Source organism: Lepidochelys kempii, chromosome 3, assembly GCF_965140285.1.
Source record: "Lepidochelys kempii isolate rLepKem1 chromosome 3, rLepKem1.hap1, whole genome shotgun sequence".
Classification (NCBI taxonomy): Eukaryota; Metazoa; Chordata; order Testudines; family Cheloniidae; genus Lepidochelys; species Lepidochelys kempii.
The window spans coordinates 189,767,055-189,793,875 of record NC_136382.1 but is presented as its reverse complement, the minus strand read 5'-3'; the positions used below and the strand labels follow the sequence as shown (position 1 = coordinate 189,793,875).

The following is a 26,821-nucleotide window of genomic DNA, read 5'->3' as shown; positions in this document are numbered from 1 at the left end:
GCTGGGTTAGTGCTCGGGTAAAGAGTTAAGCCTCAATCCAGCGTCTGCAGCAAGCACTAGTTCAGCCTTAATGACTTTAGAGTCCCAAGATGGGAAGGACTTTTGTAATCACATAGTGTGATTTATTTGGAAAAGTGGTAGGGGAAGAGACCACCTGAGAGTGCTTCTGTGCAATCCTGTTGGAGAGTTCTTAGACTACAGTGATGGTAGTCACTGCTCTTCTTCCCTAAGGTGCTCTTCTTCTCTAAGGTGTCTCAGCTGTGGGGGGCAACAGGGATCAATCTGGTCACCTTTCATGTTCAATGTACATTGTAAGTGATGCCGCCAGGCAATATGGGCTGTATCATCGTAAATTATTTTCCTTAGACTTTGAGAAATTTCCTTGCTGTCCATATGCCAAACAGAGACAGGGACTTGGATGAGAACCATATGGCTTAAATTCAATCCATGCAAGTGGATAGTGATGCTTACTGTCGAAAGGAAACATCTGAGGAATTGGCAGTATCTAAAACTCCTCCATTACCTGTGGTCACCAGTCTGCCCATTGTCAAAGTGTCCACAATCTCAGAGTCTCACACATGCTACCTCTCTGCTGCTGGCGTCTCAGATAGTAAAACTGGCCAACAGCAAAACATTTCTGGCTTTGAATTGCCAAGGGGTTCCCCCTTTTCTATTCTAATGCATCCATCTCTGTGTTACTCTAAGTCTTAATGGTTGCAATGCTCTGAAACTGGAAGTAAAGGAAGAGGTTAGGCAGATATTTCATTTTTTGTGGAAGGAGGCTACCCACCTTCTAAGTGAAACTCACCAACAAGAGCATATTTCACCTCTTCTCTGCATTGTCTTCCAATAAACTGCCAGATGAACAAGGCACCAAATAGCTGGTTGTTCTGCTATCTCAAGGACCACCTCTCCCTCTCTCTCTCTCTCTGACCTGTCACACAACCAACTGTATCTCAAAAGCAGCTCAGAGACAGCAGGCCTCAGCTACAGGCCTTCACCTCTGGAATACACTTTGGCCAGAAATTCACCTAAACCTCAGCCTATCAACATTTCTAACACATTGCCAGGACACACCTTTTTCCTCCAACTTTTCAATAACTACCAAACTTTTTTTTTTTAATTTACAGGAAACAGGCCTCTTATGTCAGTTTGCACCCTACTGGCTAGCAGAAGCTACTGTACCTAAAGAAGATTCACCCCACCCAAAGAGGTCAGTCTGTGTGTGCACCACTAATCTCCCTGAGGTGACTCACCAAGCAAGGCAGCTCTGTGTTCATTCTGGGCCCTCTGAAGTCCTATCAGCTGAAGCATCCCATGATACCTGCACTGAATCTGCACAGATTTTTTGTGCTCGGTGGCCACAGTCAGAAACAATCAAGAGATGGACCTCTTTACCTAGGCTAAATGAATTATCAGTACTGTTAACTATTTCTCTGCTGGTCATTTTAGAAGACAGATGCAGGTACTCTTGTGGCAATGTATGAATAGAGTACAACCACCAACATCCCTATCAAATCTGACTTCTGCGGTAGAATCTACCTGGACTACATGTCTAAATACTAGGTTTTGGGGATGTGAAGATGGAACTTTTTAGACTGAGATGGGAATGTGCATTATTGTTCCTGATAAATTTAGGATTTCCTCTACTGGCAAAACAGATCTATTTGGAACTTTGACTGATGCTAATAACTACATAGATCAACCTGTGGTTTAATTTATAGAACAGATGGAAGATACAGACTCTGCTGCATTAAATGCATTGGAATAACTGTTCTTCAGCAGATTGTTTGAGAAGTTAAATAGTGGTGTGAATGGTATTAGATGCTTTGGCTCTCAGATAAATAATTGTTTCTATTATTATTCTGAATAATTGATAACGTATTCTTTTGGGAGAAAAAAAGTAACAATAAAAGTAACATGCATTACTAAAAACAAAAAAGGAACGTGAGTATTTAATTGTGAGGTATTCATTGCAAGGGAAGAAAAAATACCCAAGGCTGAGATGACTTAGACCCCGATTCAACAAAGCACTTAAACATGTGTTTAATCCATTTGCATTCAGCAAAGGACCTAAACACATGTTTAAGTGCTTTGCTGAATAGGGATGGTTTATTGAATTGGTGTCTTAACAGAGAATTGGAATGGAGTAGACCCACCCACTCAGAAACTATGTACAAGTACACACTAATTTAAGCCTAATTTAAAACATTTAAAATTTAGTATTCCTACATGTATTTAAGGTTATTAATATTTATTATTTGTATTACTAAAGTGCCTAGGATCCAAGTCATGGTCCAGGACCCTATTGTGCTATGTGCAATACAAGCATAGCACAAAAAGACAGTCATTTATGTTTATTATACATTAAATATACAACAGAATGGTGAATTCTCTGATACGTGAAGATTTCTCTTTGAGTCTGCATGAACGCTAAGGTTTTCCTGAAGACTCTTCCTTATGGGAAGAACACAATAGACATTCATTTGATAATAATATCTTTCTCTCTATCCAGTACAGATCTATAATATTAGATCAGACCCAATGAAGAAAGGAACAATAATTCATGCAAAGTGGCATGGGGCTTCAGATGTTGAAAAATATTAGATATCTAATTTATTGCTCTGTTACATTTATGTTAAAAAATAACATGCATAGTCCAATGTATTTGTCCCTTACATTAATATGTTATATTTTTCCTATTGAAAAATAATTAAAAAACAAACTCATGTAGTTTAGTGCATCATGTGTCTAATAAAATGAAGATAAGAGTTAGATCATTGCACATTTTCAACACTGTCATACCAGAAAGGGCTAAAGTGTGCCTTTTCGTAGAGCCCAAAGCTAAAGCCACTGAGTAAGTTGCTCTGCCCCAGGAGGCATTGTGCCTCAGACACACCCCGCTGAAGCACAGTTTCTACCATACTCCCCTCTTGCCTTGATACGGCCCTTGTCCCCACGTCCAGCCAAATGTATTGGCCAGCACATAGGGACATCAAAGCGTTGGCTCCTCCCCTGCCTGACCATTTTGTTGAAATGGGGGGAACACTGGGACAGTGCACTGTATTCTCCCCATCTCTCTTACCTGGACCCATGATTGGTTTCAGTTTGGCAGAGCTGTGTGGAGGCAGAAGAGGTCTTACTCTCCCTAGCCACTGCATAGCTGTGTTAGACTTCAACACAAGCTACCTGTTTTTTCAAAACTAAAAATAAAAACCCTGCTCCAAAAGTGCCCGCTTAAAAACACCTATCCCCTTAGGGCCAGATTCCCACTGTGGGAATTTCAGAAATTCCGAGGTGCCTAACTCCCATTGACTTAACAAAGAGTTAGGTGTCTAGATGCTTTTAAAATCCCACTAGGCTCCTACCTACATCTATAGGTGCCTAAATACCTTTAAAAATCTGGCACTTAGTGCCAAATACACTTTTTCATCACTCCAGTTTTGAGTTCTTCTTCAGTGCTAATTAACACAGCAAAATTACTGGTGCAAGCACTTTACAATTACTCCTTAATAAAAGTGTGGAAAAGGGCTAAGCTATTATTTCCCATTGCATGGACACTCCCGAAGAATGGATTGGAGTGAATTCAAACAGCAGGTTTACCTTTCTCTTCCAGTACAATGTCCAGTAACCAGAGCCAGCCCTAGGCCATATAGCACCCCAAGCAAGGAGCATCTTCGGTGCCCCCTCCCTTTATTTTTTATTGCATTTGTAGCACATTGCACCATGTCCATGCATGATTTGTCCCTGTCATATAAGATGATAAATTTGCATGCTAAGATCTGTAAATCTGTATTTATTCATGCCATATATAAACAAATAAAAAAGTTTCCTCTAAGCTTATAGAAACATTTTAATTTTAAGAATAACTGAAATGTACTAACATTAAGAAATTGAACTGTGCACCAACATTGGGTGGATCAGTATTAAATACTGTTACAGTATGTGACAACCTTAGAATGTTAACCCTAGTCCTTTAGTTCTAAAGGTTACTTTTCTAGCCTTTGCCCTCACAAACTGAACCATGCTTCAGAGAGATCCAGAGATTGTCCAATGGCATTTTCAAGCAATAAAATAGCAAGCGATGTCAGTTTCTCATTGGTCATCTTCGACTGAAGATATATTTTAATGAGTCTGTGTTTCACCACTCCTGACTGTGACTGGCAGTGTGAGCAGAATCCTCAAAACTATCCATACATTAGGAAAAGTGTCCTTCAGCTCTGCATCATGAATTATTGGAGAACTTGAAGTGTAGAGTGCTTCCTGTGTGGCAAAATGTGACGGATGTTGTCCAATTCAACACAGAGGTCTTTATCATTGACATCCGAATATTTCCCATATGTCAGCATCTGGTGATGATCCATACAATCATTCAAGAGTGTTTTCCTGTCTGCCATCAGCTTACTAAGGTCATACAAAAAACTCGAGGTTTTTTTTCTTGGTGCTTCATTTGTCCAAACCTTTCATTGAGTGAGCAAAAAATCCTCCCTCTTGAATTTTTCTTCCGAGCTTCCCGTCACCTCATCTCTGCCCTTGTAACCAAACTGTCTCTTCTTCCGATGAATACAAGTTTCCTTGAAGACAGGCTCATCTCCTAAGTTTTCTTGCCATTTCTCTGGCAGCAGTGATGGCACCTTCAAATACATTGTCTTTGTAGGCCACAATGAAATCAAGGCAGCTTCTCATCAAAGTAGTAGTGGTCGCGATATCCATCGACTGAATTTGTAATGCCTTGCTCACATTTACTTGGAACAGGATATTGTGCCAAAACACAACTGAGACCAGAAATTTGAAATCAGTGATCTGGTTTGCCAGGATTTTCACCTCATGTCAGATTCCAACCTTGGCTTTACTCGACTGAGCCAGTGCCACCAGGGTATCGTCACTTGGTACCTCACTGGCCTTACACTGTCAATGTGGCTCTCCGAGCAAGTGTCACTTAGTAGCTTCATTGTCAGATTAGTAACATTGTCCGTGAGGATTTTCCACCTGATAGTTGACGCTGAAAACAGGACGTATTTCCTTTGCAGTGCTCCAAAGAGAGATATGGAATCTGAAGAAGATGATACCACATCTTACAGAACCAGGCTGAGGGAATGGCAGCCACAAGGCATGAAGAAAACCCTTGGATTCAGCCTCAAGTATCCTTACCTGGATGCTACTGATTCTTCCCTTCATGTTCTCGCCCTTGTCTGTTTTCCCTTTTGTTGCTAACAACAAAAACAGCACCCCAAGCCCGGTACACCCTAAGTCTGGCATCCCAGGTGGTCACTGGGTCGCCTGCCCCTAAAGCCAGTCCTGCCACTAACCCACTCTAAAGTGGCATTGATATGAGACCTTAAGTAGCAGGAAGAGCTATGGAAACACTTTCCTAAGGATATGGGCATGTTCTTTCTGCTTTCCATCACTAGTAGATTATACAGAATAGTCAGAGCAAAGGAAAAAGCAGAGCAAACTGCACCTCAGAAATGCTTCACATCTTCTCAGCAAACAGCTCTCTGCTGTCTTGTCCCACTCCATCTCACTCAATTAGGCTATTGTTCTATTTGCCAGTAGGTAAATGCCCACATAATCCCTGCTCTAGCCATGGCAATTGTTGCCAGTCCCAATCCTAAAAGGAGGGGGAGAGCTCACCATTTTAATGTGCTTCTGTCCTTGATCACACAGGTAAAGGTCCCTTTTTGGATTGGCAACAGAGTACAAAAGAAACCATTTCACAGCATGGCTTCAGACACAACATATGTTCTGTGAACAGAATGGTGTAAATGGTGGTGGCTCTATTGTATATGAAATTCAATGGGCATTTCATTTTCAGTATAAACCTAAACTAGTTAAAGTCAGTCTGTACAAGCTCCCTTGGTATGAAACGGCACTTTGCATTACAATTACATTATATTGTTTTGACATATCTGAAGCAAAGGTTAAAATCATCTCTCGGATGGACATTGTTTCTATAATATTGCCCACTGCAAAGCTCCAGTATGAACAAGCTCAGAATGATGTGAAATATTTCTAATACAAATTTTATTTTTATGTGAAACTATTCAAATGCTGCTGTACAACATGAACTACCTGAACCAAATCAAATCCTCAGGTCAATTCCTTCTTCCGAGTGCTCCTTAGATAACAAAGTCTTGTTCTGCGAATCTGTTCAATATATTAAAGTTGATTCACTCGGACAGTGTGTAAGATATAATACATTAATCTGGGCCATTTCAATTTCTGAGGCTGGGACTATAAAACTGGTGTGCTGCATATCTAATTTTTTTTGAATACCTGATTTATGCATCCCTCTGATGCAGAGTGTCGATGGTATGGTGGATGCGGCTGCTACATTAACAACGGGCTGCATCAGCACTCAAATCTTATCTTGTTAAATCAGACAAATGTAGCTCAATGAAAAGGAAGGAATAAATGCCTGGGATGGTTGAAAGGAGTGAATTTTAATCCTGTTTGTTAGGGGACTTTCATGGTGTGGGCTGTATGACTAAGAAAGGAATGTCTACCAAGCTTATGGGAATATGAATTATTATATATATTACATATGTACATGCATAGGCACATTCAGTATGTATGTACATACACACAGTTTGTCTCTCTCTCTTTACACACATACACTAAATTTGCAAAGCAGTTACAGCCGGTCTGAGAAGTAAGTCAATATTTATAAAGCCTACATTCATTTATTTATATGTCTAGAATAATTAGAATAACTGGTTTTGTACATAATATTATCTTTTTTCATTAAAAAAAAGTTACCACATGGGATAAATACCCAGCAATGGAATAACTTTTCCATGTGTATGTGTGTTTGTGTGTGACCTCTGGAATAGACTGAATACTGTTGTAGTTCTAAAGACAACCAATATTAGTTCTCAAGAAAAAAATGATCCTATATTTGCACAATCAACGAGACCTTTAGTCGTAATCTTTACGCTAGACAAGGAAAAGTTTTGTTGATGCACTTAACTGACTTGGCCTAGGCATATGCAATAAATGGAATGTATTGTGGGAATTAATTCTTGGGGAGGACAGTGCATTAATTTAAACTCAATTCTCTAATAAATTCTTGCAGCTCAGCTTCATAAATCATAGGTCAATAAAAAACCTTTGTTTATTTACCAATAAAGATGTGTTTGGAAATGGTCAAGCAACACAGTACAACTGCAAAAAGACATGCCTATTAGAGCTCAAGCGTCACAAAGTAGAACAATTATATAAGGAGTCGAGTTGTAGCTGGAATTACTTAATTGACTCAAAGATGAACTTTCATGCTCAATGACACTTTGAAAACATATTATTTAAACATAAGTCAGTTTAGCTTTCATTGGCTGTTATCCTTTCCACAGTGGTTAATTATCAAAGAAAAGAATGTTATAAACAGTAGATCGCATCCTCACAACCTCTTCCCTAGCATGTTAAACTACAGGGTCACGGTCCTCTGTTGTAACATTATTAACTGTTGTTGTGAGAACAGTTGTGATGTCACAACCAAAGAATTGTGGTTGATTAGTATTAATGAGCAGGAGGACTGAAAAGAAACCTTTAATGCACAAGTACTGTAGATAACAACAATCATGTCTGAAAAAGACCTAGGAATAAATACTTGAAAGTATATGAATATCTATTTGAATATTGTGTTTTCATTTCTCTTTAGACTGAACATGAAAGTTCAACTTTAAATTCATTACATATAAACATCTTAGAGTTCCAATCTCAAATTAACTTAACCCACCATAAAAAACCAAAAACAAACAAAACCAGTAAAAGTGGCAGGTTTAAGAGATAGAACAGTGCACATGAGAGAGCTTATTATAGACCCATTCTGATCCAGTTTTCCAGAAATGGCTGGGATATGCAGTTCAAAATGTGCACAACCTAATGGTGAAGCCATAATTAAAAAATGATACACAGTCCCATTTATACCAAATGTCAAAACGCTTTTCCTATAGAATGTACAATTAAGGAGTGTGTGAACAAATTGAAAACTGTATTTCAGCTGAGAAAACAAAGAGAAAGCCACATCCAAGGCAGAAGTTCAGCATCTCTCTAAAGGATTAGGTTCATGGGACTTACTGATCTTGAGACTCACAATACAGTTCTAGTGCCATAGGCCTTAGTTCAGTAGACAGCGAAGTTCTGGTTCTCCACTAAGCAGGTGAATACCTTACCTTTCAGAAAGAAAGACGCAGCCCTTTAGTAGGAGGGAGGGAAAGGAGTATTTATGTGACATTTAACTGTGACATTGCACTACACAGTGCTCAGCTTGCAGGGTTCCACTGATGGGATGCCTGAAGTATTGTTGGTGTCTACTATTCCCATTGTACCTCGCTCTGGGCTGAGCGCTCTGTTAAGGAAATGGGGTGGGGAGGCAAATAAAACGGACAAGGCTTGGGGAAAATACAGATGAAGTGAGCAAATCAAGTTAATTGTGCTAATTATCATAACGAAGTAGAGATTTTATGTTTGCAAGGAGGCTTTTTTTTTTTTTTTTTTTTTTTGGTTATGTGGATGTTGTGGATGCATTCAGGGCAAATGAATTGAGTTCCAGGCCTCACTAGATGCTTGAATTTCTGTCAAAGTGGCTCCATTACATATGTGTCCCTCAGGGTCAGACTGCATTAGCCGACTCCTTTATTCCATACATGATGAACTAAGGAGTCAGCAGAGTGTATTCCAAAAATGCCTTCATAACAGATATTTTCAGTGTCCATAAGAACTTCAGCTCAGTTTTAAGTGTTTTTTGTTTCTTTTTTTATGAGGGAGAAAAATAAAACATGAAATGTCTCTAAGGTCACAGAACACTGACCTCATTGGCTGGGCTAATTTGATTGTGCCAGAACAATAGCACTGTACTCCTCTGCCAGCGAAGTGCATGCTAATTATGCGATTTGCCCTTGATAAGACCTTGGTGGGTCATTCAGCAGTTGTGATCTGTCACTGACTTCTAATCATGTATTATCGTCTGGGTGAGTCAGAATGGTACCCTAAGCTTTCTGTCTTTACAGCAATGTGGCACTCTAATTACCTTATGCCAAGTGGATATGCAGAGACTGAATTAAGTGATCACTGTGATTGCCTTCAAAATTTTCTCTTTATCCTTTGTGTTGCTTCTCTGCAATTTACATTTTAAGATGCCGAGAAGCTTTTGGTGAGACTGAAAATGCCACTCTAAAAATAATGATGTTTTTTAATTTAAACAGGATAATACTAAATTTAAGCCATCCCAATTTCTATCAGTATTTACATGGTACTATATAATAAACCTCAATAGGAATACTTTAGTAAACTTGTTGGAAATTATAACACATCCTTTATCTTTTCATCTGCAAACAAAAGGGGAACAAAAAAGGGAAACCTTTTTCTCTCCAAAGTTTTAACTGTATTCATAATTCTTACTTAATAAGCAAAAATTAATTCCAAACCATTGTTCCACATTTTGATAAAGCTTGTCAAATGTATTCTCAAATATAACCAGTGCTATAATTAAAACTTAAAGCTTGAAAAGCTTCATCACAAAATGTTCATTAACTATCGTAAAGATGAACTGACCCTTTAAGTATTTTAAATTCAGTAGTAAATTTCTGACATATTGGTTAACTTCTTCTGTGGCAATTTGATGGATCTGTATTATACTAACTATGATAATGCTGCTTATTTTACTCAATATTTTAAACATTTGTTATAGCTATGTTGCACTTCTCTGTTGTTGTCCCAAAAACTACAGAGCAATCGGTTATGGTAAACCAGTTGTATCAACATCTGTATTTGCTCAGAGACTGATCTAATGTCTTTTGCAAAAAAATGTAGGGAGACATCTGCAGGTTAACTAAACAAATTAATGATTTATAAAATTTGACAAAATACATTGGTCTGAATGATTCTTAAAAATATGAACTCTAAAGTGCTACTTGAAGGTTGTCATCAAACAGACAAAAAAAATCACAATGCCAAATTTATTGTACCACTAACAAAAAAAAGGATTTTCAAAGCTTTTCCTGTATTTTACATCAATATTGCAGCATAATTTTTTATAGACACAAACTGAAAAAAATAGTCAATAAAAACCATAAAGGACAATTGATAAAAAAAATTGCAAGCCTTATTTTCCTTGAATCACATGATACACAAGGAGTATTATTTGCTGAAAGCTTGGTTTGTTTGAGGGGGGGAAGAGAGAGAGAGAAACAGCCTAGGAATAAGATGCATTCCCTGGGTGGCAAAACAAAAGAGCCCAAGGAAAAAAAAAAGCTGCAGAAAGTTGACACAGTCAAGAATAATGGCTAAATCTATCAAGTTTGATCAGGTCTGCTATAATGAAGTGGAGCTTCATATTCCAAGCAGGGACAATGAAGACAGAAGTCAGGCTCTAGAAATGTGCTGCTCACTTTGTGCTTGGAATATGCAGCAGCCAGCAGGGAGCCACGAGATAATTACACAGTATTTGTGTGGTTCCAGGAAGCTTCCTGCGCAGGTTGAATGCCCGCGCTATATTAAAAGGCAGCACAGTGAAATGTTTTTAATGAATATTTTTGTCAGAGAAAGAAAAGGCATTTGAATGATTTTTGTGTGTGCAAGGAACCAGAGGTAGAACATCACTGTCAAAATACAGGTACCTTTATTTATGTTTATTCCATCATTTACAGTTTCAAGAGCCTAACGTCCTTTCAATAATACAAATCACAACACCAGGTTAATGTTATTTAGGGCTAATTGCACATACAATCCCTTAACTAATGCTTGCTGTTAATATGTTTCAATGAAATCCTACATCAGACTGCAGCTTGAAACTATTTTTATTTTTTATTTCCAGTAGCATCTGAAATATTTAGACACATTTAATCAGAAAACTCAAAGAAGTAATACAGATGTTGATACTTACTATTCAGTAGCCCTTCGCAGTGATAGATCTAAAACATAAGAATACATTATTTCAGCACTCTGTAATTCTCACCTAACAGATGTGAATAATCCACCGAATTGAAAATCCCAGACATGATACTCATAAATGCCCTCTTATAGCTTATTTTGCAGTGCAAGTAACGGAATTGATCAAAAACTAGACTTTGCTGGAAAGTTAATTTGAAAGATTTTTTCTGTCTGATTAAAATATTATTACCTACACATAAGCCAGTTCATGGTTTGTTTTTGTTTTTAAATTCAGATCAGTTCTGTTACCCTAGGACTCAGGAAACTTGGTATGTACTGTTCCATATTTTCATGTAAGATTAAATAAGACCTTTCTTTAGCTTTTAGGAATGGCTAACTCTCCCTTACAAGAATCACACATACACACTTAGGCTGACTGTCCAAGGTATCTGGAATTTGCAAAGGTTTTTCCAGCATTAAAGCTTTAATCATTTTTTAAACTAATATTGTGGTAAGTATTCAAATTATGCCATACTCCAGTAAAGATAAGACCAGCAGTTGAGAAAAAAGGACCAGCACTTTGCATGACATGAAAGTGGGCCTCTCCAGTTCTGCCACCTGAACTCCATGCACCTTTCAGTTCAAAGGCAACCTTAATACCAAGATTGACTGCACCTTCAGTGGGGGGAACATTGTCTGGGCTTGCCGAGGGAAGGCAGCTGTGCTTTATGGCCGGGGGTGGGTGGGGGGGGGGCTGGGATGATGTCAGAAACTGCTGCAAAAGGTGGTAATGATTTGAATAAACATGGATTTGCCTGCACTGTACACTTTATCTGCTGGGTAGTCCCAGACATCTATATAATAAAGTTGCTGCCTGATTAAAATCCATAACAAGTGTCTCCTCTCCTTCTTTCAGTATAGCCAGACAACTAGCCTACTGATTATCAACAGTAAACAAGAGTGAGATGTTTTTGTTTCTCTTTAGTGATAGTCTTAAACAGTGCATTTTTATAACCCATATCTCTTCTTCTCACAAAGAATAATTGCCAGACAACTTTCAAACCAGGAATGTAGCTGAGAGGAGCTATATCTCCCAAACCTTGAGAACTGATGGCTAACCCATCTGAAAGTAAATAGACTTCTTTAACAGAAGATATAAATAGTACTTTCAAATCATTATTAGCAGAGGCCTTCTTGCCCTCAAAAGACCATTTTTTGCAATGAGGTTTGCATTGAAATGTTCCCCTTTGCAAGCAATTATACTAATGCTCACCAAAACAACAACAAAACAAACAAACAAAAGGGAGGTATCTCTTTTGTAGCCAGAAAATTATTCATCTTCTTTGAAGAAACTCATGAGTCGACTTAATGTCATCAACAAAAACTGACAACCCCAAAAGAAATGTGATTTATCTTTTTAAAGACACTAGAAAATTGTAGATCACAGTTGATAGAGACCTTGGAATTCTAAATATTTAATTCATGAAGAAATTTCAATTTCCTAATATTCCATAATATAATAAACATGGGGCCAAATTTACCCCTAGAGTAACTCCATAGAGTATCTAATGGAGTTACAGTTGGGTGAATTTAGCCTATTGTGTTCAAACCTATAATTTATATATTGTTTTTACTTAAACGAAACACTGAGCTGCGATACATTTCAGTCCACAAATACTGGTATAGACTCATTCCCTATCAACAGGTATTATTTTTAAAATGGCATAACAATGGAGCTGCCTTGAATTATTTACTTCCAGTTCTGTAGGTATATGAGGCCTGATTCTGCCTCACTAGAAGTCAATGGGAGTTTTGTCAGACATCAGTAGGTACAGAATAAGGTCCCTACTGTGTTAGAGAACAGTGAAAATGGAGTAAGAGGGTTTTATGTTTACCTCCTTTTTGCTTTGCATTTTTACTGTTGTAAAACAGAAAGGTGTATTTACAGAAATAATCAAAGGGATTGAGATAGAAATAGCTGTGTTATATTTTGTCAGCGACCTGAGTGAAACTTCTCCCCTATTGTCTATAGCAGCTCTTATTTAAACAGGAACTGTTGCAGTGACTAAATGAAGAGGTAAAGACTTGTCACATTTAGATCCTAAATAAATACTCTAACCTATATGCCAAATCACTGAGCAAACAAGATGTTACAGAACCCCTTGTACTATAACTGATTAGAGGGCATTGGTAGTAGTTTTCATTTTATTTTTGGTCAGTTCTTCACTTTTTGCAGTTCTGAATGTTTGCAGCTCTTAAATGGAAAGGAGGAGCATAGTTACACCTTTGGAGCTCAAGTTGTTTGAGGTTGCTTTTTGTGATTAAACTATTTTTATGTAACCTAGGCACCTAGAATAATGTTTACAACTCATTTGTGTTCAGTTCCACGTGACCCTCTCTACAAAATAAATTTGTATATAGTTAAAAAGAACTAACTAGATTATGTATTTAAAAAATTGAGCTTTCACATACCACATACATGATATGTGGAGCCTGGATTACGCATTTTTATCATTTTTATGGGTCTTTCAGATTATTAATAAAAATAAACACAGAGGGCCAAATGCTTCTTTCATTTATACTGGTAACTATCTGACAGAATTACATTTAAATCAACAGAGTTGCATCAGATTTACACTAGTGTGACTGAGAACTGAATTCACTAAAGTCTATGGAGTCTCTCTGGATTTACAGAGTGTAAATGAGAGCAGAATTTGGCCTCTAAAATGAAAAAAAAATCTCCTTCCAATCACTATTATATATATGATTTTTTTAAAATAGTCATTCAACAATCTAGAAATTTGTTTAATTATAATTTATTTTGCATTTAATACATTGAACAGTCATTTTGCCCATATTAACAAGTACATATCCCCATATATAAGTAATGTTTGGGAATACCACTATCGCTTTCCAGTCCCATTACATGAGATGAGCTTTGTATCAAAGAAGGAGGCTCATCTCCATCTTCCCTGCTTTATTTTATTCAACTAGCTCTTTTTTCACATTGTTATATCCAGTGAATATAGCACGGTTGGATTCAGAAGAGAACCTTAAGCGTTATCATAATGCTTAGAAGCAATGGCTTCACACTGTATAATCTATCAAAGGTGTCAGATTTACAAAATGCAGATTTTCTGTCACATTTGGGCACTATAAGCACTGTATCTTTTCACTAAGGTGCTGACTGCTGTTTTAATGAGGCCCTTTGGTGGCTGTAAAAAACTGAAAGGAGAGGATTATAGGGGTTACCCTAGGTATTGTCTATTTGTCTTACAAATTTCACACTAACTACCAATTACATCGCCATAAACCTTTTGGCTACTTCAAGCTAGATGCCATATAATACATAAAAAATATGCTATGTTAACCTCTTTCATATTATACGAGTAACTACAGCCACTGATGCAAGTAACACATCTAATGAAGCCAATAATGAGCCTCTTTAAAAGTAGTCTTGTTATAGGAATAATATTAGAGCAGTTCAGTTAAAGGCTAAGGTCCATTATGGCACGCTTCCTATGTTCTGTGGTCCCAGGTCTGAAAAGATGCTGACACACTAATTCAAGCTCAAGAAAGGCATTAATCTCACAACCTTCCACTTGTCATGCTTAATGGGACATCCTGCCTTGGTGAAATGAACCTGATGTGTTCAGGTAAACATAATTTAATAAGGAAAGAAAAAAAGAAATAGCTGGGGTCCAACATAACGTAGAGGGAAATATTTACAATTAATGGATAAAATAGTTGTTCAATGTGAGGGTGAGAGGTAAGCATGAAGAGGAGAAAGGAGTGGAGGAAAATACAGAAGTTGTTCAAAAACACTGGAATACTTAGTCTATTAAAATGGATGTGTTCATTTAGAGGCGGGGAAAGGGGTGTGCTAATGTGGAGCTTAAGCACTTGAGTGTAAAATCAAGATCTGAAACAATATAGGATGATATTTAAAAAGCAAGCATGAATGTCAGTGAATAACTGTACATCCTCTTTTGTCTGTCATCAATCATCAATCTAATAAGCTACCTAAAATTGTGTCACAGTTTCACATAGATATGAAATACTACCAAGCACACTGGTTAAGGAAGCATGTGCCCTACTTGCAAACCAGGTAATAGATGCAGGCTGCATCCACCTTCTCAGGAGAAGCATGATGTGCTGTGGGGTATGTGCAGAGGTACAGAATATAGAACATTACTGATCTGGTCTCCCATGATGCTGAATATAAGAGTGACTATAATCAAGCCTGGCATCCCTTCAGTCAGCAGGCAATAAGGTTACAAATTATGAAAATATTCCATGTTACTTGGAAAAACAATGTTTTTCTTAGCCTAAAATGCTGTTTCTTCTAGCCTGTCAGCTTTGCACCAATCCCATTAGCCAAGCTTTTTAACGGAGGGTCATATGCCTAAGAAGGTCAAAGTTGCTGCAAAAATGCTGTGTCATGGTGGGTAGTTTCACTTAATAGGAAAATTCAGGTGCTCTTCTTCTTCCCCAAATACCCAGGCCCAAGGGGTCTAGTTACCCTTTACACCACTGTGAGAGGTTACAAAATCCTTACTGGATAACAAGCAACCAGGGCAGAATCATACAACAGGGCTAGAGAGTGATGGCTCCAAAAGGGAATACAATTATAAAATTACTTCTTGGTAATCAGAATGAAGGGGAGGCGTTCGAGCAACCAGAACGTCACAACAACTGTTACATGGCTCTACTGTCACTCAGGCTGGGAATTCTCTTTGTTTTCTGGGTAAGTACCGCTAGTTTTTCCTCTTCTTATAAGCACCACTCTCCTAAAAACCTCAAGAAACTTGAGGAGGAACTTTGTGTCAAATCCTTTGTTCTTGTTGTTCATGCTGCTGCTGAGCCATGATTACAGTCATTGTCCAAAACCAACTTGTGGGCTTGATTTACCCTGGGAATACATTAGCAGCAACAAGACGAACCTGGGCTGCAGGCCTGCAGCAGTGGAAAATCTATCTAAACCAGAGATGTCATGTTTAACCAGCCCACAACACTTAACTCCTGGGGAGGTCCAGAAGTGGCTTTCTGCGAGGCAAAAAGTGGGCTGCTACCATCCTGCTATTGTGTTCAGGGGCTTGAAACCTCTTTGGGTGCAGCTGTCGCCAGCAGCACAGTGGGGTACAAACTGCTTTCCCCTACACTAGTGGGAGTGAATCAAGCATTGGGTCCTGCCTCATCTTTTATCCCATTTGTAACAAACCGGTATGGGCAATACGCAATACTGGATTGGCCCCTTATAGTCCTGCACACATAAATATTAATCTTACTAAACCCTCAAGAGCATACTCAGAAAATGGGCCTTTGCTGCTCTTATTGACTCCCAATAAACCTTCTGAGCACGCACATCTGGGCATTTTATCTAGCCTGGCTTTTGTAAGCCACTTACTCTAAAGCCGCCAGTATGCATTATTTCTGTAGGGCTCTCTTGTGCCCATTAGTCAGTGGATATGCTGAGCAGTTGCGTAGAGACATACTGCAGCATAAGGAGCCATAGGAAATATTTTGCTACTGGAAGACAGAATGCTTCCTTGAGTTCCTAGCTGCACACGGGAGTGTGTCTGCACTTAAACCCCTTCACAGGATGCAGCACATTACGCTAGGTTTGCTAGTTCTACTTTACAGATCAATGCAAAGGAGCAAAGGATCTAGAGCTCTCTTCCTTTTGGGATGATGCATGACCACAAGAAACAGTCCCGATGCTCCGTAGAGTGTAGGGGCTGCAATTTTAACAGGATGGTGTGCAGGGTGCAAGCTGATGATAGGAGGGTCCTTGTGCACTTTCCCATCCTGCAGAACCACGTAACAGACTATCAGGCAATGACGTAAAGAAATGGCATTTATAAAACTGCCCATCAAGTATCCAGTTACACCTACCCAGCACAGTGACTTTTAAGAAGTATTGCAAATATTTTGCCCTGAGAATCTTGGATTGAGGCATCTCTTTTAGTCATACATTTCTGGAAATTAATCAAGGTCCTCAACTAATGCCTGTTGAAATCACTGGACAGACTGCCAGTAACTGCAACAATCATTGGAACAGGGCACAAATCTCTCTTTAATTTCTTGCAATTTTTTTTAAACATCAGATCTCCCTTGAGATAACGTTTTTAGATAGGTTAAAAAGAGTTAGATGAGTAAAATGAGATATTTAGGACAATAACGTTGGAAGAGCCATTGTGATGACTGCAGTAATGGTATGTTACTATGTTGCTTTAGAAGTCTTGGTATCTGTACTTTTCCAGGGCTTGTTTTTATGGAAAAGCCTGGATTTTTTTGTTTTGTAACATGGTGTCTTATTAGATGAGCGTATTTTGTCTGAAAACAGATGTGGAATCTAATTTTCAAATGTAGGCATCTATGCTAGGTCACTTGTTTCTGTGTTAGGATGTGTAAAACCACTATAGTAGTGCCAAAAATGGATATTTGAGCAACTAGATTCCAAAATGAGCGCACATATATGGAACCAGACACTCTAAGTGCTCACGATTGAAAACTGAGCACCCTGCACGTGTGAACAGAAAGTTGAATATGAATTAATGAATTTCACACATTTTTTGTCCCAACAGAGCCATTAGCCTTGCTGCTCCAAGGTCTCCACAGCTCTGAAAGCCATGGATATCTTCTGCTAGATCAGTCGCTTAATCATTACGATAAAAAAAAAAAACTTTTTTGGGGGACGAGTGAACTCTAACAACATTTTGAACTAATGCTTTTGCGGTGGGCTTGCTTCCTAGCAACCTTACAAGAAATGGGGCTTTGGACAGACATTTCTAATCATCCTAATAAAGTTCTGTAGCTCCAGCTGGATCACTTAAAAAAACCCAAAACACCTGAGAGCAGTGCTCTATTCTATATACAAATAAGCTGTGCAAAGCTGGATTAAAAATGTCACTTTAGGTGTCTGAATTAACAGTTTGGGTATGTACTCTGTTGAATCTTTACTATAGATCAGCATAAGTGTGCTAGACACACAGTCCTTTAGAGCTAACATTTATAAAGGGTGTCAAATCCAAAATCTGTTTGAAATTAATTATACAGATTAAAATACATAAATAAATACACACTGATTTTTCTTCTTCTTCTCTCTCTCTCTAAACCACTTGGTTTTACTCAGTAACATTGAAAAAATAAAATTCTGGAAAAGTTGGCAGGAATAAATGTCCATGGTGTCTCTAAAGCTGCAATTAATGATAATGAAGCTATACCTTATATGGCAAGGAAATATAGTATAAATGGGATAAGTAAGAAAAATGATCAGCCATTGTGTTACTCCAATATAGTACATCAGAGTATTGCCACTGTAAGGCTATCTTTATTTTAAATCATTAAACAAAACAATATAAATCTGCAAGCAGGTGTTCCTGTTCCAGGAGTATTGAAAGTTGTAATGCCAACAATCTAATTTTAGCATCTATGTAGAGTGTGAACTAAATTTACTGATCACTGATGCATTGAACGTAGGGAGGACACAATCAGCAGGAGCTTTCAGCAAGATTATCCTATTAAAGCAGGAAGACTTCATGTGGTTGTTAAGGAAGTAGACAAAAGCAGGTGATGGAAGTGGGGATTTGACGAGTAGTCAGTGGGCCCACTGTACATGTTAAGTTGTTGTTTTCTGCTCAGCTAAGCAGCAGAGAATTGATATGTTAGCAATGAAGTGCAATGACAATTAAATTGTAACTGACCTACATGTTACCATCATTATGCTTTCTCTTTTTTACTGCTTTCCCTCTTATTTAATCACACAGTATGGGGTTTTTATTAGGCTGTAATGTTAAAATCTTCATCCATTTAGCCATAAATGTTTGACTGGATATCTATCAGACTTCCTTGCACTATACAAACAAAACCATTTTGCTGAATCATTGTTGACTTGTTTGTGGCCTAATTTAATGAGTGTAATAACTTACATTACTATCCAGTTAACATTTCGGAGCCCAGAAAAGACCTGCTAGCATGCAGTAAGCCACTGTATACATTTTCTATTCATACCACTCGTCTTGCAGTAAATTTTATACAATAATATCCTCTGCTTACAACACTGTTTTTGCTTTTATTCAGCCTAGGTTAAGTTCTCCATATTCAGGCTGCAATGCTTAAAAATCAAAAACCTCAACATTTTGAATACAGTTCCAATTTTCTAGCTATTAGTCAGTTTACTTAGTTACCCATGAAAATACATGGCATCTCTATAAGGAAAATCAACTTTGGCCTTACATATATTTATTACACCATGATCATGAATAAAACCACATTTTTCAGGAAAGGAAAACAAGCAATCTTAGTTAAAGAGAATAAAGTCTCTCAACTAAATATAAAAAAAACCGTGGAAGTCAACGAATCATCTCACACAGTGGGATCTGACCTCAGATTAGGTGATATACATTTCACAGTATTAAACAGATAAAGGGAAAAACAAAAGTTCTTTTTCCCCTCTCTAGGCCTGATCCTTTTTATACCGAGCACTCTCCTATTAGCTTCTTTGAGAATCTTCTGGTAGATCCTCAACACTTTGCAGGAGCATGCTCACTGTGTGACATCTTGAGGAATGACCATGCACCAGCTTTTGATGAGGCATTTCCATTTCTATTCTATTACCAGAAAGAAAAATCCTTTGCCACCTAGTCTGCTCTAAACATTCAAATAGCATCTGATAATCCCATGGATCAGTTAAGTTACAAATATAGTCTCTGTATTTATATACTAATTTCATGCATACCTGACAAAATAAAGGCATTTTCCTGCTTTCAAGGCCCACAGTTCAAAAGTCAATATGTATAGAGAGTGACAATTTGTAAAGAAATGCAAATGTTGAAATTTCCCATGCTGACAAGGAAAGAGATTTTTGTTTCTCCAGTTTACAAAGGGATAGCACTGATTAGTTTTTAGTCCATACATGCTTTCTTAATTACAATGCTTCAAGCAGTACTTCACACTGACATTCAAGTCTCTACTGAAACAGTTACACTGTACTAGGTAAATCTTAGACAACAGTACTTTCTCAACCTTTCTCCCAAACAGATTCTGGCAACCCTCCTACTTTTATCACACTGAAGAATCGATTACAGTGGATAGTGAAGGAAGATTGCTTTGCCCGAATTACTGTAAGCAGGCTTGTACTGTAGTACTGTATTGCACTCTGCCTATACACAGAGCTCTGACAACTTCTTTGTTTCTTTTTATCCTTGCAACAGATGTTGGTCCTTTAAAGTATGTACAATACAAAGGAATAATGGGGCCTTTGGCATTAATCAATGCTATCACCACTGATTCTTTCAGATTGCCTTAAATGCTGATACAATGGGGTTCATCTGGGATTAGTCTGCCCACCACTGCCAAAGGTACCAGCCAAAGCCTGCAGAAGGAACAGCAAAACCATTCTTTAATGATAGAGAGTGATGTCACCAATGAGTGGCCAATGCAGAAATCAACAGTGGGAAGGAGCAAGAAAAAGCAAGTTAGAATATCCCATCCACCTATTGAAGTGTATAGACCAGCAGTGGGCAACCTGCAGCCCATGGGCCACACGTGGCCCATCAGGGCAATCCACTGGCGGGCCATGAGACAGTTTGTTTACATTGACCATCTGCAGGCATGGCCGCCCGCAGTTCCCAGTGGCCACAGTTTGCCGTTCCTGGCCAATGGGAGCTGCGGGATGTGGCTTAAATATTAACAATAAAAAAGCGTCACATTTTGCCCATTAAAACAACAGGGGCAAATTTTGCTCTCCTTTAAACACATTAGCTTCAAAGAATGGTATGTAGGTAACAGACCAGAATTTGGACCAAAGGGTCTAAAAGGTTCAGTAGAACATGACGCTTCATGTTCCTCTGTCTCTAACACTGCAATATTTTCTAATATACTAGTTAGATCTGAAAGAAATAAGTTGTATTAATATTGTTTTAACACAAAACATTTCACATCTGGTCTCAGAACATTCTAGGAAAGCATGTAGGTATCAATATCTCATGCAGATAGTGTCTTCTGATCTGTAAGAACAGAGGTGAAGAAGAGTTGAAGATAACGGACCAAAGCAAATGGTCTGGGAATTGGAAAATCTGGTTTCTAATCTCAGCTGTGTCAAACTTCCTATGTGACTTTAGTCAAGTCATATGCCTCAGCTGCAAAATAGGGATAACAATGCTTCTTTACTTCAGAGGGGTTTTGTAAAGTTTGTGAGGCATTTAGATACCATGGCAATGGACATAGAAAAGCAATAGAAAGATGAATAAATACATCAAATGCAAAGACCATGATTCAAAGAAAATAAGAGACCTGTGGAGCAGGATTTTATTGTTTTATTAATGGAAAGACCTTGACATCATAAACTAAGGAAGAGAAATGGGATTCAAAAAGGGCCAGAGAGTCAACTAAATACAGTCCCACATGTGGCTTAGAGGGAAGGGAGTGCTCAGGACTTTGCTAGGGTATCAGAAACTCCCACATTACAAATCTGAAGAACCAGGGGGAGAGACTATTGGAAGAGAGAATTAGAGGAGAAGGGGAGACAACCAGTTATGGGGGAGGTTGGAGGATGCTGTGGGGTACTTGTGTTACTCCGAGGGGAGTTCTGCGCTACTGTGCATGTGCAGAATTCATGTTCTCCTGCAGATATTTTTGTTTCCCTACAGAATAATAGATTCTGATGGGGAAGTAAAGGGAAGCCACAAGAGGGGTATGTGCCCCTCCCCAGAAATGATCCAAAGTGGGCGCATTGGTTCAGGTATTGGAAGCAGCCAGGGTAGACACAAATCACCGCCTCATGTGGCGGTGCTGTGCATGCATGAGACTCTGTACCTCTTGCTCACTATCCCAGTGCACCTGGCACAGAGGGTCAGGGCCCAGGGATGTTTCTGGGGCAGGGATGGGGCATGTGTCAGGGTTGCGTGCAGCCTCTCCTCCAAGTCTGTGTCCTGAGAGGAGGGGGGCTGCAGGGTAATGCCCCACCTCCATGCAGCCAGTGGCCTGCGGTCCCCACTGGGAGGCAGCCCACGTGTATGCCCCTTGCCTGTCTTTGTGTCCACCTTGCCAACGATTGGAAAAAAGGCAAATATAGTGCCCATCTTTAAAAAAGGGAAGGAGAACCCAGGGAACTACAGACTGGTCAGCCTTATCTCAGTCCCTGGAAAAATCAGGGAGCAGGTCCTCAAGGAAACCATTTTGAAGCACTTGGAGGAGATGAAGGTGATCAGGAACAGTCAACGTGGATTCACCATGGGAAAGTCTTGCCTGACCAACCTGATTGCCTTCAAAATGATGAGATAACTGGCTTTGAGGTATGGAGAAAGCGGTGGATGTGATATATATTGACTTGAGCAAAGCCTGTGATACAGTCTCCAACAGTATTCTTGCCAGCAAGTTAAAAACGTATGGATTGGATGAATGGATTACATGGTGGATAGAAAGCTGGCTAGATTGTCGGGCTCAAGGGGTAGCGATCAACAGTTCAATGACTAGCTGGCAGCCAATATCAAGCGGAGTACTCCAGGGGTCGGTCTTGGGGCCGGTTTTGTTCAACATCTTTATTAATGATCTGGATGATGGGATAAATTGCACCCTCAGCAAGTTCACAGATGACATTAAACTGGGGGGAGAGGTAGATACGCTGGAAGGTAGGGATAGAGTCCAGAGTGACCTAGACAAATTGGAGGATTGGGCCAAAAGAAATCTGATGAGGTTCAACAAGGACAAGTGCAGAGTCCTGCACTTAGGACGGAAGAATCCCATGCACCGCTACAGGCTGTGGACCGACTGTCTAAGCAGCATTTGTGCAGAAAAGGACCTGGGGATTACAGTGGATGAGAAGCTGGATATGAATAAGCAGTGTGCCCTTGTTGGACATTGGGCTGCATTAGTAGGAACATTGCCAGCAGAGAAAGGGAAGTGATTATTCCCCTCTATTTGACACTGGTGAGGCCACATCTGGAGTACTGAGTCCAGTTTTGGGGCCCCCACTACAGAAAGGATGTGGACAAATTGGAGAGAGTCTAGCGGAGGGCAAATGATCAGGGGGCTGGGGCACACGACTTACGAGGAGAGGCTGAGGGAACTGCGCATGTTTAGTCTGCAAAAGAGAAGAGTGAGGGAGGGATCTGATAGCAGCTTTCAACTACCTGAAGGAGGGTTCCGTAGAGGATGGAGCTCGGCTGTTCTCAGTGGTGACAGGTGACAGAACAAGGAGCAATGTTCTCAAATTGCAGTGGGGATGGTCTAGGCTGGATATTAGGAAACACTATTTCACTAGGAGGGTGGTGAAGCACTGGAATGGGTTACCTAGGGAGGTGGTGGAATCTCCATCCTTAGAGGTTTTTAGGGCCTGGCTTGGCAAAGCCCTGGCTGGGATGATTTAGTTGGTGTTGGTCCTGCCTTGAGAAGGGGGTTGGACTAGATGACCTCCTGAAGTCTCTTCCAACCCTTATCTTCTATGATTCTATGACACAAGCAGCTGCGGGGCAGCCATGGGGAGCCTTAGCTGGGGATGGCATTTAGGGTGGGCAGGGTGGCACCAGCCCCCTCCAAGTTTCATACCCCAGGCAGGGGTACTCTTACCTGTAGCACCATGCAGCCAGGTCCCCTCCTCCAGGATTCTCTGGCTGCAGCTCCTATGGCCAGTTTCCACTGCTGCACTAGGGCCTCTGGAAGTGGGGCAGGCAAGGAAGGGGTCAGTCAGGGTGGGAGGGGGGAGCAGAGGGTCGCCAGTGGTGGGGGGGAGTAGAGGGACCACAGGCCCCCCAGGAGCAAGAGGGTTGTTGGAGCCAGGAGGAGGAGCGTCAATCTCCAGGGGAAGGGAGAGGGGAGGGCATATGGCTGTGCCCCAAGGGAGGAGGCAGTGAGTGTGGGAGGAGCAGCTGAAAGTCCCTAGGGCAAAGAACTGAGAATTTTAACTACAGTTTTGTTTGACAGTAATTAAAATGGCATTCTACTTTATTTTTATTTTGCTGTTTGGTCTTCTACAATGTAATTTAAATGAAAATCCAGGATTGTAACTGAAATGCAGGGTGTTGGTTACCAACTATTTGTAAGTTAACTTCCATGTGTTAGGAACGGCTGAATAGTTACTGTGACTTTTTTCTGTATTGTAGTTAAAATGAATTATTACTCAAGTTCTGTATTAATATGCCTAGTAAGGAATCTATTTGTCAAAAAACATATGCTGAATCTTTTTTTGTTGTCTGTATTATTACAGACATACTTGCTGACAGGTATTTTGAAATAAATTACCAAAATTAATTGAAACTGGTGTGATTATATTGTGTTATTTTGACAAATAAAACATGCAGAATTTTGCAGTATTTTAAAATATTGTTCACAGAATTTTTAATTTTTTGGTGCAGAATTCCCCCAGGATTTTTTTTGTTAGGAATGAGAAGTTTGACAATTGGGGAAATGGGGTGGATCAAGCTATCAGGGCTAGCTATCACAGTTCATGATGTAGAAAAGGAGGTTAGGTGAGGTAGAACCTAAACTGGAAAGAAAAGGAAATGGGGTGTAAATAAATACTCTGGAAGGGGACTGAGTGCCGGGTAGAGTATGCCCTGACATTTGACCTGGGGCTTATTACATTTTAACCCAAACCAGCCTTTGTTTCCAAAGTCCAGCATGTTTTACAGTGGATCCCAAAACTGCAGCTCTGATGCAGGATTCTGAGACAGCCTGAAAAACTAAAGGTCTTTCAAAATATAGATTCAATACCGCTTTGTGGCAAAGTTTCATACCAGGTGAAATGCAGATGTTGATCTACAAGCTGCTTGAGAATGCAAGCTGATTTGAGCACCAAATTGAGCAGAAACTAGAGAGAGAGACTTGTTAGTCACCAGAGAACTCACATGCACACAGGTGTTGCTTCAGCACCATCTTGAAACAGGTGCAATTATGTTACTACATTTTCTCTAGTGACACATCAATACTGTAAAGGTCTCAACTTCGAAAATTGTATCATGGTACTTTTTGGCTACAGGGTCTGACTTGGCACTTTAAAAGCTCTGCTACCCACGGAGACTCACAAACACACGCACACACACAATCAATATGCATGTATCTGTGTCCTTATTCTAATTTCAGGGACCCAGTCTAGAAAATTCAGTTTGTAACTGTGCCTAGCCACAATCTGATCAGTTTCTATATTGAGGGGAAGTGAAAACACAATTTTAAGTCTCTTGGCAGACTGTTCTCCTAACCGTTACAACCATGGCTGTCTTATCTGGCAGTAGCTATCAGGAAGTCTCTTAACTGCTTCATCCCAACTCTCCAATTTCTATGTACAGAATGAAAAAAACACAAAGACAAATAGAAGAAAATCAAACTCAGAAGGCAATGTATGGCTATAACTATCCAAGTGCTGGAGAAAGAGGGTTTGAGACTCCCCTATAGAGAGGAAACATAAGAAAATTATTTCACAGTGAAATATATTTTAATAAATGAAATCCTATCTTTGACATATGTTCTTTAATATATATCAGTCTCCAATTTTGGGGCCAAATTTTGCTATCAGTTAACTTTATCCACCTCCACTGAAATTGTATGGGTGTCAATGAGGGAAAGAATGCTCAGACACAATAGTGAGGGGGAAAGTATAAAAACCTAGACAGGTTGGTAGACAGACAGATGAATTTGGGCCATTAGAAGTAAATAGAACATATGCATTGTCTGTGTTTTATTAATCCTTATAATCTGTGCAAGTTAGCTCTCCCAGCTCTCTAAAAAACCACCTCCACGAGGGGCTGGGGCACTGTCTACACTGCACTTTACAGTGCTGAAGCTTGCTGTGCTCAGGGGGGTGTTTTTTTCACACCCCTGAGCGAGAAAGTTGCAGCGCTGTAAAGTGCCAGTGTAGACAAGCCCTTAGTATATAACGTTTGAACCCCACCAACTCCTGGCTCCATAGACTTTTTTCAAACTAGTGGATATTAAATAGCTTCACAATGTGGAATCCTTTGCTCAGTGCCCTCCCCAAAGCACCCTATTCACCACTTCCTTTGGCTTACTTTCTCCCTCTGTGTTAAACTCTGTTGAGTCTTTTTGGCCTTCTACTTGTAAAGGAACAAGCTAATATTATTATCCACATTTTATTAGGACATTGGAAGAGAACTGATATCATTTCTGCCTGGTTATTTCCAAATGGACAAATTCCCTTACAAAACAATGATGAATGTTGTTTACTTCAATAAAAGGTATTGATAGAGGTGCAAGAGAAAGGCTATCAAAACACAGGGGCCCTAGCTTCGGAGAAGGATTTTAATGGAAATTACTTCTGTTTCCACTGAGGACCTATGCTTCATGTTTTGTTCCTTTGTTGCTTTTGGTGAGGATTTTTTGTAATACTATTTGGGAAGACTGCCTCTGTTCATCAAAAAGTATGCTCAAAATCGCACAATTCGCTTTCAGCGTCTCTTTATGTTTCTCCAGATTGACACCACTGAATAGTGAGGTTCCTCCACATTTTCTTTTCATCTATTGATCATTGACAGCTATGAAGTAATAGGAAGGTACTTGCAAGCTCAAAATAACTAAGTGATTGTGAAATCACATACATAAATCAGCCAAATTTAGAGTACAAGTAGCAGTATCTTCCTCTCCTTTCCCACTCTGGTACTTACTGACAGCTTCCCAACATCTCAACATCTCCAGAAACTTCTGCTGCCCATAATGTAGTACACCTCCTGTTTCTACTGCCCTATCATCATAATTCAGAGTCAGTGGCACCGGAGCTGACTTTTGTTTTTGCAGGTGGGTGCTCCTCTACTCCCATTGGCTGGGAACGGCAAACCACGACCACTGGGAGCTGCCGGGGGGGATAGGGGGGTGGGTAGGGACATCACTGCAGACGGTCAACGTCAGCAAAATGTCTCGTAGCCTGCAATCAGATTATCCTGATGGGCTGCAGGTTGCCCACCACTGGTGTATACTGTTATAAATTTGAAAAGCTTTGGCA

The 26,821-nt window shown here is 39.6% G+C and overlaps 1 long non-coding RNA gene across 8 annotated transcripts in view; it reads right to left on the bottom strand.

The window, feature by feature from the left end:
- The window catches only part of LOC140909618 (uncharacterized), a 754,751-nt gene that overhangs the window by 314,170 nt on the left and 413,760 nt on the right, over nucleotides 1–26,821 (bottom strand). For all 8 annotated transcript variants that reach the window (XR_013635609.1, XR_013635607.1, XR_013635614.1 and 5 more), the window contains exon 3: nucleotides 10,883–10,910. This is a non-coding gene — a long non-coding RNA (uncharacterized LOC140909618). The remainder of the gene's footprint in view (nucleotides 1–10,882; nucleotides 10,911–26,821) is intronic.